This window comes from Panulirus ornatus, chromosome 42, assembly GCF_036320965.1.
Source record: "Panulirus ornatus isolate Po-2019 chromosome 42, ASM3632096v1, whole genome shotgun sequence".
In the NCBI taxonomy this organism is placed as follows: domain Eukaryota; kingdom Metazoa; phylum Arthropoda; class Malacostraca; order Decapoda; family Palinuridae; genus Panulirus; species Panulirus ornatus.
The window spans coordinates 19,026,321-19,043,819 of record NC_092265.1 but is presented as its reverse complement, the minus strand read 5'-3'; the positions used below and the strand labels follow the sequence as shown (position 1 = coordinate 19,043,819).

Below are 17,499 nucleotides of genomic sequence, written 5' to 3'. Positions count from 1 at the left end.
CTTTCGCATTATTCAATTGGTTTCTGATAGTGCCTGTGTCTGTCTGATATTCTGTGTTGTTTATGATTTCTTCATTTATCCCATACTGGAGGAATTTAAACATACCTCTAGTGAAAAGCATGTTGTTCTCGGTCACCCAGTGAAAGACTTCATTTATGTCTCTTTGTAGCCTTTCAGCATCTTCTACTGACTCAATTTTCATACTTATTCTCGTATCATTTGCAAAGGGTAATATGAAACTGTGGCTCGGGTTTGCATCAGTGTTAAATGAAAGAATGAGGAAAAGGAGGGGTGCAAGTACAGTTCTTTGGGGGACTATGGTTTTTACCATAGGAGCACCGGAGATGGTATGGTTTACAACAATGTATTGTGATCTGTTCATTGAAAAGTTGTGTATCCATCTGCCAATTTTCCCGGCCATTCCTGTCTCTCATATTATGTGTTATCATGTCGTGGTCACTTTTATCAAATGTTTTTGCAAAATCTGTGTAAACCATATGTTTTTATTGTTTTCCTGAGCTTCAACAATCTCACCTAACATAAAAAAAATGTTTTAACATGAGCTACTTGAGATGGTTTGCAGTGTTAGCAGATTGGGATGGAGAAACTATTGCTGAAATGTATAAAAAGTGTAGGATGCCAGAGAATGGGAAAGACATAGAATTAAATTGAATAAGAAAAATGTAGATTAAGAAGTAAAGAAATACTCTTATTGTATGTGATATGGATGAATGGAACAAATTTACTGAGGACATAGATAATACAAACAGCATACATAAACTTAACAGGTTGTGTGATTGTAGAGAATATTCAAAAGATGGGATCCCACATGTGCAGTACAAATAGTTGATTACAGAAATAGATAATCATGTGGGGTATGGTGTTACAAAGTAGGTTAAGCCAAATGTCTGAAATGGTTTCGTCATGTAGAAAGGATACAGATGATAGGTTGGTAAAGAAAATATCTAGGGATAGTTAAAAGAAAAGGTATGCCATACTCCACACTTGCATGAGGTTACAACGTAACTGATTTACCTTTGGCCTGGATGTATCATGGGGAGTACAGTCTCTTCAGAGAACTCACTCCAAAGAAGTCCATCATTCCTCTGCCACTAGAAGTAGTGCAACCTTGGGCTGCAGGGGCCTCTGGATAGAAGATCCTAGGTAGCACTAAGGTTCTTTTTTAGTGAGGGATCCAAGGGCAATTGTAAAGGAATAAAATGATTACATAAAGGAAATAAAGTGTGAGGAAGACTGCTAGCATCCTGTAAAGGGAAAGGGAGAATGTGTTTTGGAAATAGGACCCATAAAAGTGTGATAGTGATGGTATGGGCTACTGAGTTATGTTTGGATAGGACAACTTGGAGACTTTCATGCCATGACTGCCCCCTTGAAGGAACAAGGAATATATATGTATTCTACTGGATCCAAGTGAAATATCCTAGATTTTTCATTGAGGATCATTATCTTGTGGAGGCAAAGGTGAAGATTTGTAGAGGGTTTTCAGAAAAGAAGAGAGAATGTTGAGGTGAAGAGAGTGGTGAGAGTAAGTGAGCTTGGGAAGGAAACATGTGTGAGGAAATACCAGGAGAGACTGAGTACAGAATGGAAAAAGGTGAGAACAAAGGACATAAGGGGAATGGGGGATGGAATGGGATGTATTTAGGGAAGCAGTGATGGCTTACGCAAAAGATGCTTGTAGCATGAGCAGCGTGGGAGGTGTGCAGATTAGAAAGGGTAGTGATTGGTGGGATGAAGTAAGAATATTAGTAAAAGAGAAGAGAGAGGTATCTGGACAATTTTTGCAGGGAAATAATGCAAATGAGTGGGAGATGTATAAAAGAAAGAGGCAAGAGGTCAAGAGAAAGGTGCAAGAGGTAAAGAGGGCAAATGAGAGTTGGGGTGAGGGAGTATCATCAAATTTTAGGAAGAATAAAAAGATGTTTTGGAAGGAGGTAAATAAAGTGCATAAGACAAGGGAACAATGGGAACATCAGTGAATGGGGCTAATGGGGAGGTGATAACAAGTGGTGGTGATGTTATAAGGAGATGGAGTGAGTATTTTGAAGGTTTGTTGAATGTGTTTAATGATAGAGTGGCAGATATAAGGTGTTTTGGTTGAGATGGTGTGCAAAGTGAGAGGGTTAGGGAGAATGACTTGGTAAACAGAGAAGAGGTAGTAAAAGCTTTGCGGAAGATGAAAGCTGGCAAGGCAGCAGGTTTGGATGGTATTGCAGTGGAATTTATTAAAAAAGGGGGTGACTGTGTTGTTAACTGGCTGGTAAAGTTATTTAATGTATGTACACTCATGGTGAGGTGCCTGAGGACTGGCAGAATGCTTGCATAGTGCCATTGTACAAAGGCAAAGGGGATAAAAGTGAGTGCTCAAATTACAGAGATATAAGTTTATTGAGTATTCCTGGGAAATTATATGGGAGGGTACTGATTGAGAGGGTGAAGGCATGTACAGAGCATCAGATTGGGGAAGAGCAGTGTGGTTTCAGAAGTGGTAGAGGATGTGTGGGTCAGGTGTTTGCTTTGAAGAATGTATGTGAGAAATACTTAGAAAAGCAAATGGATTTGTATGTAGCATTTATGGATCTGGAGAAGGCATATGATAGAGTTGATAGAGATGCTTTGTGGAAGGTATTAAGAATATATGGTGTGGGAGGCAAGTTGTTAGAAGCAGTGAAAAGTTTTTATCGAGGACATAAGGCATGTGTACATGTAGGAAGAGAGGAAAGTGGTTGGTTTTCAGTGAATGTTGGTTTGCGGCAGGGGTGCATGATGTCCCCATGGTTGTTTAATTTGTTTATGGATGGGGTTGTTAGGGAGGTGAATGCAAGAGTTTTGGAAAGAGGGGCAAGTATGCAGTCTGATGTGGATGAGAGAGCTTGGGAAGTGAGTCAGTTGTTGTTCGCTGATGATACAGTGCTGGTGGCTGATAAGGGTGAGAAACTACAGAAGCTGGTGACTGAGTTTGGTAAAGTATGTGAAAGAAGAAAGCAGAGAGTAAATGTGAATAAGAGCAAGGTTATTAGGTGCAGTAGGGTTGAGGGACAAATCAATTGGGAGGTAAGTTTGAATGGAGAAAAACTGGAGGAAGTGAAGTGTTTTAGATATCTGGGAGTGGATTTGGCAGCAGATGGAACCATGGAAGCGGAAGTGAATTATAGGGTGGGGAGGGAGCAAAAGTTCTGGGAGCGTTGAAGAATGTGTGGAAGTCAAGAACATTATCTCGGAAAGCAAAAATGGGTATGTTTGAAGGAATAGTGGTTCCAACAATGTTATATGGTTGCAAGGCATGGGCTATAGATAGAGTTGTGTGGAGGAGGGTGGATGTGCTGGAAATGAGATGTTTGAGGACAATATGTGGTGTGAGGTGGTTTGATCGAGTAAGTAATGAAAGGGTAAGAGAGATGTGTGGTAATAGAAAGAGTGTGATTGAGAGAGCAGAGGAGGGTTTTGAAATGGTTTGGTCACATGGAGAGAATGAGTGAGGAAAGATTGACAAAGAGGATATATGTGTCAGAGGTGGAGGGAACGAGAAATGGGAGACCAAATTGGAGGTGGAAAGATGGAGTGAAAAAGATTTTGAGTGATCGGGGCCTGAACATGCAGGAGGGTGACAGGCGTGCAAGGAATAGAGTGAATTGGAACGATGTGGTATACCGGGGTCGACGTGCTGTCAATGGATTGAACCAGGGCATGTGAAGCGTCTGGGGTAAACCATGGAAAGTTTTGTGGGGCCTGGATGTGGAGAGGGAGCCGTGGTTCCGGTTCATTATGCATGACAGCTAGAGACTGAGTGTGAACGAATGTGGCCTTTTTTGTCTTTTCCTAGCGCTACCTCGCACACATGTGGGGGGAGGGAGTTGTCACTTCATATGTGGCGGGGTGGTTACGGGAATGAATAAGGGCAGATAGTAAGAATTATGTACATGTGTATATATGTATATGTCTGCGTGTGTATATATATGTATACGCTGAGATGTATAGGTATGTATTTATGCGTGTGTGGACGTGTATGTGTATGTGGGTGGGTTGGGCCATTCTTTCGTCTGATTCCTTGCGCTCCCTCGCTAACGCAGGAGACAGCGACAAAGTATAATTGATATAAATAAATAACTCTCTTAAGTTGGCAAAGAAATCATTTTATAGAGTTAACCCCCAAACCATTCCTTGAGACCAAGAATCTTTTAGTTCTCCTATTTAGTGATGATTTTATGTTACTCCTTTGACTGAATGTATCCCTCAGCAATAACATTACTATTAAGAATAACTTTCCAGAAAATTCTGCGTGCTATGTCCACAGAATTCATTGTAAAAGCTATAATATATTTTATATTGGGCAAACTGGTGAGGATCTCTCTGTTAGACTTAAAGAACATAGATATAGTATAGGAACAGGACAGAAATTAAATGCTTTATTTAATCATGTTAAAAATTATGACAAATGTATTGATTTGGGTGATGCTGATTCAGTTATGAACTGTAACTCCTTGACCTAGAGAAATATCATTGAATACACAAAGAATTGTAACATGAATATTAGTGAAGGTCTATACAAACTGGATAGCTTTGCCATAGGCAAAATTTTGAAATGCTGTCTTGTACACATAAAAATTTTTTTGACAGGCATGGTCTCGAACCCAAATGTCATGAACCAGAGACATTTATGCACCAGCAGTGTTTTAGCTCCACCCCTTTGTGTATAAACTGACTGTTCTTAGTCTTCTATCTCATTCTTGTATCTCCCCTGATGATGTCATCACTACAAGAAAGTGCACTTGGGACTTATTGTATTTTATCTTCCCTGTGGTTATCAGATTGGGGAAGAGCAGTGTGGTTTCAGAAGTGGTAGAGGATGTGTGGGTCAGGTGTTTGCTTTGAAGAATGTATGTGAGAAATACTTAGAAAAGCAAATGGATTTGTATGTAGCATTTATGGATCTGGAGAAGGCATATGATAGAGTTGATAGAGATGCTTTGTGGAAGGTATTAAGAATATATGGTGTGGGAGGCAAGTTGTTAGAAGCAGTGAAAAGTTTTTATCGAGGACATAAGGCATGTGTACATGTAGGAAGAGAGGAAAGTGATTGGTTTTCAGTGAATGTTGGTTTGCGGCAGGGGTGCATGATGTCCCCATGGTTGTTTAATTTGTTTATGGATGGGGTTGTTAGGGAGGTGAATGCAAGAGTTTTGGAAAGAGGGGCAAGTATGCAGTCTGATGTGGATGAGAGAGCTTGGGAAGTGAGTCAGTTGTTGTTCGCTGATGATACAGTGCTGGTGGCTGATAAGGGTGAGAAACTACAGAAGCTGGTGACTGAGTTTGGTAAAGTATGTGAAAGAAGAAAGCAGAGAGTAAATGTGAATAAGAGCAAGGTTATTAGGTGCAGTAGGGTTGAGGGACAAATCAATTGGGAGGTAAGTTTGAATGGAGAAAAACTGGAGGAAGTGAAGTGCTTTAGATATCTGGGAGTGGATTTGGCAGCAGATGGAACCATGGAAGCGGAAGTGAATTATAGGGTGGGGAGGGAGCAAAAGTTCTGGGAGCGTTGAAGAATGTGTGGAAGTCAAGAACATTATCTCGGAAAGCAAAAATGGGTATGTTTGAAGGAATAGTGGTTCCAACAATGTTATATGGTTGCAAGGCATGGGCTATAGATAGAGTTGTGTGGAGGAGGGTGGATGTGCTGGAAATGAGATGTTTGAGGACAATATGTGGTGTGAGGTGGTTTGATCGAGTAAGTAATGAAAGGGTAAGAGAGATGTGTGGTAATAGAAAGAGTGTGATTGAGAGAGCAGAAGAGGGTTTTGAAATGGTTTGGTCACATGGAGAGAATGAGTGAGGAAAGATTGACAAAGAGGATATATGTGTCAGAGGTGGAGGGAACGAGAACTGGGAGACCAAATTGGAGGTGGAAAGATGGAGTGAAAAAGATTTTGAGTGATTGGGGCCTGAACATGCAGGAGGGTGACAGTCATGCAAGGAATAGAGTGAATTGGAACGATGTGGTATACCGGGGTCGACGTGCTGTCAATGGATTGAACCAGGGCATGTGAAGCGTCTGGGGTAAACCATGGAAAGTTTTGTGGGGCCTGGATGTGGAAAGGGAGCTGTGGTTCCGGTGCATTATACATGACAGCTAGAGACTGAGTGTGAACGAATGTGGCCTTTTTTGTCTTTTCCTAGCGCTACCTCGCACACATGTGGGGGGAGGGAGTTGTCACTTCATATGTGGCGGGGTGGTTACGGGAATGAATAAGGGCAGATAGTATGAATTATGGACATGTGTATATATGTATATGTCTGTGTGTGTATATATATGTATACGCTGAGATGTATAGGTATGTATTTATGCGTGTGTGGACGTGTATGTGTATGTGGGTGGGTTGGGCCATTCTTTCGTCTGTTTCCTTGTGCTCCCTCGCTAACGCAGGAGACAGCGACAAAGTATAATTGATATAAATAAATAACTCTCTTAAGTTGGCAAAGAAATCATTTTATAGAGTTAACCCCCAAACCTTTCCTTGAGACCAAGAATCTTTTAGTTCTCCTATTTAGTGATGATTTTATGTTACTCTTTTGACTGAATGTATCCCTCAGCAATAACATTACTATTAAGAATAACTTTCCAGAAAATTCTGCGTGCTATGTCCACAGAATTCATTGTAAAAGCTATAATATATTTTATATTGGGCAAACTGGTGAGGATCTCTCTGTTAGACTTAAAGAACATAGATATAGTATAGGAACAGGACAGAAATTAAATGCTTTATTTAATCATGTTAAAAATTATGACAAATGTATTGATTTGGGTGATGCTGATTCAGTTATGAACTGTAACTCCTTGACCTAGAGAAATATCATTGAATACACAAAGAATTGTAACATGAATATTAGTGAAGGTCTATACAAACTGGATAGCTTTGCCATAGGCAAAATTTTGAAATGCTGTCTTGTACACATAAAAATTTTTTTGACAGGCATGGTCTCGAACCCAAATGTCATGAACCAGAGACATTTATGCACCAACGGTGTTTTAGCTCCACCCCTTTGTGTATAAACTGACTGTTCTTAGTCTTCTATCTCATTCTTGTATCTCCCCTGATGATGTCATCACTACAAGAAAGTGCACTTGGGACTTATTGTATTTTATCTTCCCTGTGGTTATCAGATTAGGGAAGAGCAGTGTGGTTTCAGAAGTGGTAAAGGATGTGTGGATCAGATGTTTGCTTTGAAGGACGTATGTGAGAAATACTTAGAAAAACAGAGGATTTGCATGTAGACTTTATGAATATGGAGAAGGCATATGATAGGGTTGATAGAGATGCTTTGTGGAAGGTTTTAAGAGTATATGGTGCTTGAGGTAAGTTGTTAGAAGAAGTGAGAACTTTTTACCAAGGATGTAAGGCATGGGTACGAGTAGGAAGGGAGGAGGGTGATTGGTTCCCAGTGAAAGACACTTTGCAGCAGGGGCGTGTGATGTCCCTATGGTTGTTTGATTTATGTATGGACGGGGCGGTTGGGGAAGTAAATGCAAGAGTTTTAGAGAGAGGGGTGAGTATGCAGTCTGTTGCGGATAAGAGAGCCTGGGAAGTGTGTCAGTTGTTTTTTGCCGAAAATACAGCTGTAGTGGCTGATTCAGGTGAGAAACTGAAGAGATTGATGACTGAGTTTGGAAAAGTGTGTGAAAGAAGGTTGAGAGTAAATGTGAATAAGAGCAAGGTTATTAGGCTCAGTACAGACAAGTAAATTGGAACATAAGTTTGACTGAAGAAAAATTGGGTGAAGTGAAGTGTTTTAGATATCTAGGAGTGGACATAACTACAGACATTTTTCCAGAAGGATCATGAAGATGTTGAAGGATAGGTGATCAGATTCTTTAGTTATCATCACATCAGGAAATGGCAATTTTCCTTCTTTTTCTCATTCAAACATGAATTATATATCTTGGGATGGGACCCAAATCAAATTATGTTTCGTACAGAGCATCAGATTGGGGAAGAGCAGTGTGGTTTCAGAAGTGGTGGAAGATGTGTGGATCAGGTGTTTGCTTTGAAGAATGTATGTGAGAAATACTTAGAAAAGCAAATGGATTTGTATGTAGCATTTATGGATCTGAAGGCATATGATATAGTAGATAGAGATGCTCTGTAGAAGGTATTAAGAATATATGGTGTGGGAGGCAAGTTGTTAGAAGCAGTGAAAAGTTTTTATCGAGGATGTAAGGCATGTGTATGAGTAGGAAGAAAGTGATTGGTTTTCAGTGAATGTTGGTTTGTGGCAGGGATGCGTGATGTCTCCATGGTTGTTTAATTTGTTTATGGATGGGGTTGTTAGGGAGATGAATGCAAGAGTTTTGGAGAGAGAGGGGCAAGTATGCAGTCTGTTGTAGATGAGAGGGCTTGGGAAGTGGGTCAGTTGTCGTTCACTGATGATACAGCATTGGTGGCTGATTCGGATGAGAAACTGCAGAAGCTGGTGACCGAGTTTGGTAAAGTGTTTGAAAGAAGAAAGCTGAGAGTAAATGTGAATAAGAGCAAGGTTATTAGGTATAGTAGGGTTGAGGGACAAGCCAATGGGGAGGTAAGTCTGAATGGAGAAAAACTGGAGGAAGTGAAGTGTTTTAGATATCTGGGATTGGATTTGGTAGCGGATGGATCCATGGAAGCAGAAGTGAGTCATAGGGCGGGGGAGGGGGCGAAAGTTCTGGGAGCGATGAAAAATGTGTGGAAGGTGAGAACATTATCTCGGAAAGCAAAAATGGGTATGTTTGAAGGAATAGTAGTTCCAACAATGTTATATGGTTTTGAGGCGTGGGCTATAGATAGAGTTGTGTGGAGGAGGGTGGATGTGTTGGAAATGAGATGTTTGAGGACAATATGTGATGTGAGGTGGTTTGATCGAGTAATTAATGAAAGGGTAATATAAAGAGTGTGGTTGAGAGAGCAGAAGAGGGTGTTTTGAAATGGTTTAATCACATGGAGAGAATGAGTGAGGAAAGATTGACAAAGAGGATATATGTGTCAGAGGTGGAGGGAACGAGGAGAAGTGGGAGATGAAATTGGAGGTGGAAGGATGGAGTGAAAAAGATTTTGAGCAATCAGGGCCTGAACATGCAGGAGGGTGAAAGGCGTGCAAGGAATAGAGTGAATTGGAACAATGTGGTATACCGACGTGCTGTCAATGGATTGAAGCAGGGTATGTGAAGCATCTGGGGTAAACCATGGAAAGTTTTGTGGGGCCTGGATGTGGAAAGGGAGCTGTGGTTTCGGTGCATTATACATGACAGCTAGAGACTGAGTGTGAACAAATGTGGCCTTTGTTGTCTTTGTGTACTGCTACCTCGTGCATACGCGGGGGGAGGGGGTTGTCATTTCATGTGTGGCGGGGTGGTTACGGGATGAATAAGGGCAGATAGTATGAATTATGGACATGTGTATATATGTATATGTCTGTGTGTGTATATATATGTATACGCTGAGATGTATAGGTATGTATTTATGCGTGTGTGGACGTGTATGTGTATGTGGGTGGGTTGGGCCATTCTTTCGTCTGTTTCCTTGTGCTCCCTCACTAACGCAGGAGACAGCGACAAAGTATAATTGATATAAATAAATAACTCTCTTAAGTTGGCAAAGAAATCATTTTATAGAGTTAACCCCCAACCTTCCTTGAGACCAAGAATCTTTTAGTTCTCCTATTTAGTGATGATTTTATGTTACTCTTTTGACTGAATGTATCCCTCAGCAATAACATTACTATTAAGAATAACTTTCCAGAAAATTCTGCGTGCTATGTCCACAGAATTCATTGTAAAAGCTTTAATATTATTATATTGGGCAAACTGGTGAGGATCTCTCTGTTAGACTTAAAGAACATAGATATAGTATAGGAACAGGACAGAAATTAAATGCTTTATTTAATCATGTTAAAAATTATGACAAATGTATTGATTTGGGTGATGCTGATTCAGTTATGAACTGTAACTCCTTGACCTAGAGAAATATCATTGAATACACAAAGAATTGTAACATGAATATTAGTGAAGGTCTATACAAACTGGATAGCTTTGCCATAGGCAAAATTTTGAAATGCTGTCTTGTACACATAAAAATTTTTTTGACAGGCATGGTCTCGAACCCAAATGTCATGAACCAGAGACATTTATGCACCAACGGTGTTTTAGCTCCACCCCTTTGTGTATAAACTGACTGTTCTTAGTCTTCTATCTCATTCTTGTATCTCCCCTGATGATGTCATCACTACAAGAAAGTGCACTTGGGACTTATTGTATTTTATCTTCCTGTGGTTATCAGATTAGGGAAGAGCAGTGTGGTTCAGAAGTGGTAAAGGATGTGTGGATCAGATGTTTGCTTTGAAGGACGTATGTGAGAAATACTTAGAAAAACAGAGGATTTGCATGTAGACTTTATGAATATGGAGAAGGCATATGATAGGGTTGATAGAGATGCTTTGTGGAAGGTTTTAAGAGTATATGGTGCTTGAGGTAAGTTGTTAGAAGTGAGAACTTTTTACCAAGGATGTAAGGCATGGGTACGAGTAGGAAGGGAGGAGGGTGATTGGTTCCAGTGAAAGACACTTTGCAGCAGGGGCGTGTGATGTCCCCATGGTTGTTTGATTTATGTATGGACGGGGCGGTTGGGGAAGTAAATGCAAGAGTTTTAGAGAGAGGGGTGAGTATGCAGTCTGTTGCGGATAAGAGAGCCTGGGAAGTGTGTCAGTTGTTTTTTGCCGAAAAATACAAGCTGTAGTGGCTGATTCAGGTGAGAAAATGAAGAGATTTGATGGTAGAGTTTGGAAAAAAGTGTGTGAAAGAAGGTTGAGAGTAAAATGGATAAGAGAAGGGTTATTAGGCTCAGTACAGACAAGGTAAATTGGAACGTAAGTTTGACTGAAGAAAAATTGGGTGAAGTGAAGTTGTTTTAGATATCTAGGAGTGGCATAACTACAGACATTTGTTCAGAAGGATCATGAAGATGTTGAAGAGATTGGTGATCAGATTTCTTTAGTTATCATACATCAGGAAATGGCAATTTTTCCTTCGTTTTCTCATTTCAAACATGAATTACTATATCTTGGGAAGATGGGACCCAACTCAAATTATGTTTTCGTACAGAGGCATCAGATTGGGGAAGAGCTAGTGTGGTTTCAGAAGTGGTGGAAGATGTGTGGGATCAGTGTTTGCTTTGAAGAATGTTGTGAGAAATACTTAGAAAAAGCAATGGATTTGTATGTAGCATTTATGATTGAAGGGCATATGTATAGTAGATAGAGATGTCTGTAAGAAGGTATTAAGAATATATGGTGTGGCCCACCCACACACACAACCCCCCCGACCGCCCCCCCCCCCCCCCCCCCCCCCCCCCCCCCCCCCCCCCCTACCAGGTTGTTAGAAGCAGTGAAAAGTTTTATCAAGGATGTAAGCATGTGTTATGATTAGGAGAAATGCGTGATTGGTTTCTTCCGTGATGTTTGGTTTCGTGGCAGGGATGGTGATGGTCTCCATGGTTGTTTAATTTGTATTGTGGATGGGGTTGTTAGGAGATGAATGCAAGAGTTTTGGGAGAGAGAGGGGCTAGTATGCAGTCTGTTGTAGATCGAGAGGGCTTGGGAAGTGGGTCAGTTGTCGTTCACTGATTGATAACGCATTGGTGGCTGATCCGGATGAGAAACTGCAGAAGCTTGGTACCGAGTTTGTAAAGAGTTTGAAAGAAGACAAGCTGAAGAGTAAATGTAATACAGAGCAAGTTATTAAGGGTATATAGGGTTGAGGGACAAGTCAATGGGGAGGTAAGTCTGAATGGAGAAGAAAAACTGGAGGATGTGAAGGTTTTTAGATATCTGGGATTGATGTGTGCAGTCGGATGGATCCAGGAAGCAGAAATGAGGTCATAGGGCGGGTCGGTGAGGGGTGCGATAAGTTCTTGGGAGCGATGAAAAAATGTGTGGAGTGAGAACATTCTAATCTCGTAAGCAAAAATGGGGTTGTTTGAAGGAATAGTTCTAGTTCCAACATGTTATATGTTGTGAGGGCGTGGGATATAGATAGAGTTGTGTGGAGGAGGGTGTGGATGTGTTCGTAAATGGATTGTTTGAGGAACAATTATGTGATGTGAGTGGTTTGATCGAAGTATTTAATGAAAGGGTATATAAAGAGTGTGGTTGATGAGAGCAAGAATGGAGGGTGTTTTTGAATGGTTTAATCACATGGAGAGAATGAGTGAGGAAAGATTGACAAAGAGGATATATGTTGTCAGAGGTGGGGGAACGAGGAGAAGTGGGAGTTGAAAATTGGAGGTGGAAGGTGGAGTGAAAAAGATTTTGAGCAATCAGGCCTGAACATGCGGAGGGTGAAGGCGTGCAAGGATTGAGTGAAATTGGCAACAATGTGGTTATACCGACGTGCTGTCATGGATTTGAAAGCAGCGTTATGTGAAGCATTGGGGTAACCATGAAAGTTTTGTGGGGCCTGGATGTGGAAAGGGCGCTGTGGTTTGGAGCATTATACATGACAGCTAGAGACTGAGTGTGAACAAATGGGCCTTTGTTTCTTTGTGTACCGCTACTCGTTGCATACCGCCGGGGGGAGGGGGTCGTCATATTATCGTGTGGCGGAATGGGTCGGCGAAAGGAAGATGTATAACCGTCAGCAAGTATGAAAGATGAACATGTGTATATGTGTATATGTGCTGGGTACTGTACATATATGTTATACATTGAAATGTATAGGTATGTTTATGTGCAGTAGTGAGACATTTATGTATATACATGTGTATGAGGGTGGGTTTGGCCAATTCTTTAGGTCTGTTTCCTTGCGGCTACCTTGCTAACGCCGGAGGACAGCGACAAAGTATTGATAATTAATATAATAATAATATGATTATAATAATATAATTCTTTTTTTCTTTTCTTTCATACTCTCCCATTTTCCCGCATTAGCGATTTTAGGTAGCGTTAAGAACAGAGGACTGGGGGCCTTTGAGGGAACTATCTCACCTGGCCCCCTTCTCTGTTCCTTCTTTGGGAAAAAAAAAAACAAGGAGGGGAGGATTTACCAGCCCCCCCGCTCCCTTCCCTTTTAGTCGCCTTCTACGACACGCAGGGAATACATGGGAAGTATTCTTTTCTCCCCTATCCCCAGGGGTATGTGTTATGTGTTATATATATATAGATATATATATATATATATATACTATATATATATATTATATATATATATATATATATTATGTATTTCGAGGTTTGTTGAAGGTGTTTGATGATAGAGTGGCAGATATTAGGGTGTTTTGGACGAGGGTGGTGTGCAAAGTGAGAGGGTTAGGGAAATTGATTTGGTTAAACAGAGAAGAGGTAGGGTGAAAGCTTTGCGGGAAGATGGAAAGCCGGCAAGGCAGCAGGTTTGGATGGTATGCTGTGGAATTTATTAAAAATGGGTTGGATGTTTGTTGACTGGTTGTTAAGGTTATTTAATGTATGTATGACTATGGGTGAGGTGCCTGTGATTGTCGGCCGGAATGCTGTGCATAGTGCCATTGTACAAGGCAAAGGGGATAAGAGTGAGTGCTCTAATTACAGAGGTATAAGTTTGTTGAGTATTCCTGGTAAATAATATGGGAGGGTATTGATTGAGAGGGTGAAGCATTGTACAGAGCATCAGATTGGGGAAGAGCAGTTGTGGTTTCAGAAGTGGTAGAGGATGTGTGGATCAGGTGTTTGCTTTGAAAATGTATGTTGAGAAATAGCTTAGAAAAGCAAATGGATTTGTTATGTAGCATTTATGGATCTGGAAGGATATGATATAGTAGATAGAGATGTCTGTAGAAGGTATTAAGGAATATATGGTGTGGAGGCAAGTGTTAGAAAAGCAGTGAAAAGTTTTTATCAAGGATGTAAGGCATGTGTATGAGTAGGAAGAAAGTGATTGGTTCTCAGTGAATGTTGGTTTGTGGCAGGGATGCGTGATGTCTCCATGGTTGTTTAATTTGTTTTGTGGATGGGGTTGTTAGGGAGATGAATGCAAGAGTTTTGGAGAGAGAGGGGCAAGTATGCAGTCTGTTGTAGATGAGAGGGCTTGGGAAGTGGGTCAGTTGTCGTTCACTGATGATACAGCATTGGTGGCTGATTCGGATGAGAAACTGCAGAAGCTGGTGACCGAGTTTGGTAAAGTGTTTGAAAGAAGAAAGCTGAGAGTAAATGTGAATAAGAGCAAGGTTATTAGGTATAGTAGGGTTGAGGGACAAGTCAATGGGGAGGTAAGTCTGAATGGAGAAAAACTGGAGGAAGTGAAGTGTTTTAGATATCTGGGATTGGATTTGGCAGCGGATGGATCCATGGAAGCAGAAGTGAGTCATAGGGCGGGGGAGGGGGCGAAAGTTCTGGGAGCGATGAAAAATGTGTGGAAGGTGAGAACATTATCTCGGAAAGCAAAAATGGGTATGTTTGAAGGAATAGTAGTTCCAACAATGTTATATGGTTGTGAGGCGTGGGCTATAGATAGAGTTGTGTGGAGGAGGGTGGATGTGTTGGAAATGAGATGTTTGAGGACAATATGTGATGTGAGGTGGTTTGATCGAGTAATTAATGAAAGGGTAATATAAAGAGTGTGGTTGAGAGAGCAGAAGAGGGTGTTTTGAAATGGTTTAATCACATGGAGAGAATGAGTGAGGAAAGATTGACAAAGAGGATATATGTGTCAGAGGTGGAGGGAACGAGGAGAAGTGGGAGATGAAATTGGAGGTGGAAGGATGGAGTGAAAAAGATTTTGAGCAATCAGGGCCTGAACATGCAGGAGGGTGAAAGGCGTGCAAGGAATAGAGTGAATTGGAACAATGTGGTATACCGACGTGCTGTCAATGGATTGAAGCAGGGTATGTGAAGCATCTGGGGTAAACCATGGAAAGTTTTGTGGGGCCTGGATGTGGAAAGGGAGCTGTGGTTTCGGTGCATTATACATGACAGCTAGAGACTGAGTGTGAACAAATGTGGCCTTTGTTGTCTTTGTGTACCGCTACCTCGTGCATACGCGGGGGGAGGGGGTTGTCATTTCATGTGTGGCGGGGTGGCGACAGGAATGAATAACGTCAGCAAGTATGAAATATGCACATGTGTATATGTGTATATGTCTGGGTATGTACATATATGTATACATTGAAATGTATAGGTATGTATATGTGCATGTGTGGACATTTATGTATATACATGTGTATGAGGGTGGGTTGGCCCATTCTTTTGTCTGTTTCCTTGCGCTACCTTGCTAACACAGGAGACAGCGACAAAGTATGATAATAATAATAATAATAATAATAATGATAATAATAATAATAATCTTTTTTCTTTTCTTTCATACTCTTCGCCATTTCCCGCATTAGCGAGGTAGCATTAAGAACAGAGGACTGGGCCTTTGAGGGAATATCCTCACCTGGCCCCCTTCTCTGTTCCTTCTTTGGGAAAAAAGAAAAAACAAGAGGGGAGGATTTCCAGCCCCCCCCGCTCCCTTCCCTTTTAGTCGCCTTCTACGACACGCAGGGAATACATGGGAAGTATTCTTTCTCCCCTATCCCCAGGGATAATGTGTATATGTATATATATATATATATATATATATATATATATATATATATATATATATATATATATATATATATGTATTTCGAAGGTTTGTTGAATGTGTTTGATGATAGAGTGGCAGATATAGGGTGTTTTGGTCGAGGTGGTGTGCAAAGTGAGAGGGTTAGGGAAAATGATTTGGTAAACAGAGAAGAGGTAGTGAAAGCTTTGCGGAAGATGAAAGCCGGCAAGGCAGCAGGTTTGGATGGTATTGCAGTGGAATTTATTAAAAAAGGGGTGACTGTATTGTTGACTGGTTGGTAAGGTTATTTAATGTATGTATGACTCATGGTGAGGTGCCTGAGGATTGGCGGAATGCGTGCATAGTGCCATTGTACAAAGGCAAAGGGGATAAGAGTGAGTGCTCAAATTACAGAGGTATAAGTTTGTTGAGTATTCCTGGTAAATTATATGGGAGGGTATTGATTGAGAGGGTGAAGGCATGTACAGAGCATCAGATTGGGGAAGAGCAGTGTGGTTTCAGAAGTGGTAGAGGATGTGTGGATCAGGTGTTTGCTTTGAAAAATGTATGTGAGAAATACTTAGAAAAGCAAATGGATTTGTATGTAGCATTTATGGATCTGGAGAAGGCATATGATAGAGTTGATAGAGATGCTCTATGGAAGGTATGAAGAATATATGGTGTGGGAGGAAAGTTGTTAGAAGCAGTGAAAAGTTTTTATCGAGGATGTAAGGCATGTGTACGTGTAGGAAGAGAGGAAAGTGATTGGTTCTCAGTGAATGTAGGTTTGCGGCAGGGGTGTGTGATGTCTCCATGGTTGTTTAATTTGTTTATGGATGGGGTTGTTAGGGAGGTAAATGCAAGAGTTTTGGAAAGAGGGGCAAGTATGAAGTCTGTTGGGGATGCGAGAGCTTGGGAAGTGAGTCAGTTGTTGTTCGCTGATGACACAGCGCTGGTGGCTGATTCATGTGAGAAACTGCAGAAGCTGGTGACTGAGTTTGGTAAAGTGTGTAGAAGAAGAAAGTTAAGAGTAAATGTGAATAAGAGCAAGGTTATTAGGTACAGTAGGGTTGAGGGTCAAGTCAACTGGGAGGTGAGTTTGAATGGAGAAAAACTGGAGGAAGTGAAGTGTTTTAGATATCTGGGAGTGGATCTGGCAGCGGATGGAACCATGGAAGCGGAAGTGGATCATAGGGTGGGGGAGGGGGCGAACATTCTGGGGGCCTTGAAGAATGTGTGGAAGTCGAGAACATTATCTCGGAAAGCAAAAATGGGTATGTTTGAAGGAATAGTGGTTCCAACAATGTTGTATGGTTGCGAGGCGTGGGCTATGGATAGAGTTGTGCGCAGGAGGATGGATGTGCTGGAAATGAGATGTTTGAGGACAATGTGTGGTGAGGTGGTTTGATCGAGTGAGTAACGTAAGGGTAAGAGAGATGTGTGGAAATAAAAAGAGCGTGGTTGAGAGAGCAGAAGAGGGTGTTTTGAAGTGGTTTGGGCACATGGAGAGGATGAGTGAGGAAAGATTGACCAAGAGGATATATGTGTCGGAGGTGGAGGGAACAAGGAGAAGAGGGAGACCAAATTGGAGGTGGAAAGATGGAGTGAAAAAGATTTTGTGTGATCGGGGCCTGAACATGCAGGAGGGTGAAAGGAGGGCAAGGAACAGAGTGAATTGGAGCGATGTGGTATACCGGGGCTGACGTGCTGTCAGTGGATTGAATCAAGGCATGTGAAGCGTCTGGGGTAAACCATGGAAAGCTGTGTAGGTATGTATATTTGCGTGTGTGGACGTATGTATATACATGTGTATGGGGGGGGTTGGGCCATTTCTTTCGTCTGTTTCCTTGCGCTACCTCGCAAACGCGGGAGACAGCGACAAAGTATAAAAAAGTATGAAA

General features: G+C 41.3%; 1 protein-coding gene across 6 annotated transcripts in view; it reads left to right on the top strand.

Annotated features, from left to right (window-relative positions):
• Yod1 (Yod1 deubiquitinase) overlaps window positions 1-17,499 on the top strand; it is a 168,512-nt gene that overhangs the window by 122,296 nt on the left and 28,717 nt on the right. The window lies entirely within an intron of this gene.